Consider the following 2,868-nt stretch of genomic DNA (forward strand, 5'->3'; position numbering starts at 1 on the left):
GTTTCCGGTCGTTGGGTACCGCGTCTCTGAGTCTCCATCGCCTTGGGACCTTGTCTCATGTCCAGCCACTGGCGCCGCGCCCACGTTCCCTCCAGTCAGATGTTTCCGGTGCTTTCAGGTAAAAACCTAAGGTCGTGAGGCCACTTATACTGAATGCAGAGATCTTTCTTTCTCAAAAAATAGAAAATGATTTAAGTCAAAAATCCTTTCTGGGAGCGTGTCCTGTGAGTCCTGTGATACGTTTGACATTTGGGTGGAAATGACATCCCACATGTTGTGTAAATCATTACTCTCTTAATATATTGTAGTTTCACATTTTCGTTCGTGTTTATTATCGCAGTTACTTGAAAGTAACAAGGGACACCAAGTGGCCCCTCCCAGAACCAAACTCTGACCATGCCTCCCCCCGCCCCCCCGCCCCCCCCGCAGCCCCTGACAGCAGCTGTAGGACATAAATGTCCAGCCCAAATCCTGCTCATGTGCCCTAAGGTCTCCTTAGAGTACCCGGCCCCCTACCTCCCCGTTCCAGGATCTTCAGCAACAGGATGATTTGTTCACTAACAAGTGGTCTAGTGGGCTCTAGACCACTCAACCATTGATATGGTGCTATGAACTGAATTGTGACCCCCCTGTCCCCAGTTTTCATACATTAAAACCCTGTCCCCCCAGTGTGATGGTGTTTGGAAATGAGGTCTCTAGGAGGTAGGTAGAGTTAGATGAAGACTTGGGCGGGGTGGGGGTGGGGGGGGTGGGCGTTGGAGGAGGTCACCAAGAGAAGATGGAACCACTGGTCGACTCAAGAACTGGACCTAGGCAATTAGAGGTCCCTCATCCCCTCCCCTGTCTTTGAAATGTATATTCTGCTCTGTTCCCTCACTAGGGTCATTTCTAGGAGGCAGCTTTGAGAGTAATGTGGTGTCGAGACCATATGGATGGTGTGTGTGACTGAGGCTCCATTAAGGCCTCTCTAAGTGCTTAAGATTCTGGGAGATGGGTGTGGAGATCTACTCACCTTGTAGCTGCCCAAGACAACCCTCAAATGTAAGTTCCCTTTCTTATTAAAATAGTCGCCTACTGTTCTCGGGCCAGGCTTCCTTCATAGCTCAGTTGGTAAATCATCTGCCTGCAATGCAGGAGGCCGAAGTTCGATTCCTGGGTGGGAAAGATTCCCTAGAGAAGGAAATGGCAACCTACTCCAGTATCCTTGCCTGGAGAATCCCATGGACAGAGGAGCCTGGCGGGCTACAGTCCACAGGATTTTAAGAGTTGGACACAACCTAGCAACTAAACCACCACCATTCTCAGGCCAGAGGGTACCCAGATATTTGGTTAAATATTGTTGTGGGTGTGTCTCAAGGGTGTTTCTGGGTAAGATGGACATCTGTGCTACCAAACTGAAAGAAGCAAAGTTGCCCTTTCCAGGGTTGGGGAGGAGAAGCTCATCCAAGCCTTTGAAAGTCTGAATGGAACAAAAGGCTGAACAAAAGGGAACTTGCTCTCTCTCTGCCTTTTTGTCTTCAAGCTGGGAAATCTCTATTCTCCTGTGTTCAGATTTGGACTGTGTCAACTGAAAAGTTGCTCAACTTGAGAGCTGCGAGTTAAGTTTTATTTGGGGCAAAACGAGGACTGCGGCCTGGGAGACAGCACCTCAGGTAGTTCTGAGAGACTGCTCCAAAGAGGCAGTGGGGAACGTCAATACATAAGATTTTGGTGAAGGGGGAGTTCAATATAATTATTTCAGTTCAGTTCAGTCACTCAATCATGTCCAACTCTCTGCAACCCTATGGACTGCAGCACCCCAGGCTTCCCTGTCCATCATGAACTCCCGGAGCTTGCTCAAACTCATGTCCATTGAGTCAGTGATGCCATCCAACCATCTCATCCTCTGTCATCCCCTTCTCCTCAATACCATTAAACACTCATTTTACAAAAGGTTTTCTGCTAGTCAGGTGGAGCTGATGTGATCATGAAGGGATTTAGTGCTTTTCTAGATATGAAGAGATGCAAGGTTTGGGATCATGAAATCAGCTTCTGAAAACATCTTAAATATCTAAAGACCTGTTTGTTAGGGAAATTAAATGAATAGTTTTGTTTAGGCTTCAGAGGCAAAGCAGAGCAGACCTCTGACCTTGCTTCTAACCTTCCTGGACACTGCCCTGGGAGTGACTATGAGTGACTATCTGCTATGAGTGCAAGACTTGCAGCACTGTAGATAAAATGGGAGAGAAATCTTGAGATTCTTGAGACCCTGGAGGAGGCCTGGCCAACCAAGCCCCAGGCTTAACTACATTTCAAGTTTTATACAACAAAACAAACAGCATTAACATGAAACCAGAGCTGCACTGCCAAAGCATGCTCAAACTACCTCACAATTGCACTCATCTCACATGCTAGTAAAATGATGCTTAAAATTCTCCAAGCCAGGCTTCAACAGTAACTTCCAAATGTTCAAGCTGTTTTTAGACAAAGCAGAGGAACCAGAGATCAAATTGCCAACATCCGCTGGATCGTGGAAAAAGCAAGAGAGTTCCAGAAAAACATCTATTTCTGCTTTACTGACTATGCCAAAGCCTTTGACTGTATGGATCACAATAAACTGTGGAAAATTCTTAAAGAGATGGGAATACCAGACCACCTGACCTGCCTCTTGAGAAACCTGTATGCAGGTCAGGAAGCAACAGTTAGAACTGGACATGGAACAATAGACTGGTTCCAAATAGGAAAAGGAGTACGTCAAGGCTGTATATTGTCATCTTGCTTATTTAACTTATATGCAGAGTACATTATGAGAAGTGCTGGGCTGGAAGAAGCACAAGTTGGAATCAAGATTACCGGGAGAAATATCAATAACCTCAGATATGCAGATGA

Source organism: Bubalus kerabau, chromosome 2 (assembly GCF_029407905.1).
Source record: "Bubalus kerabau isolate K-KA32 ecotype Philippines breed swamp buffalo chromosome 2, PCC_UOA_SB_1v2, whole genome shotgun sequence".
NCBI classification, from domain to species: domain Eukaryota; kingdom Metazoa; phylum Chordata; class Mammalia; order Artiodactyla; family Bovidae; genus Bubalus; species Bubalus kerabau.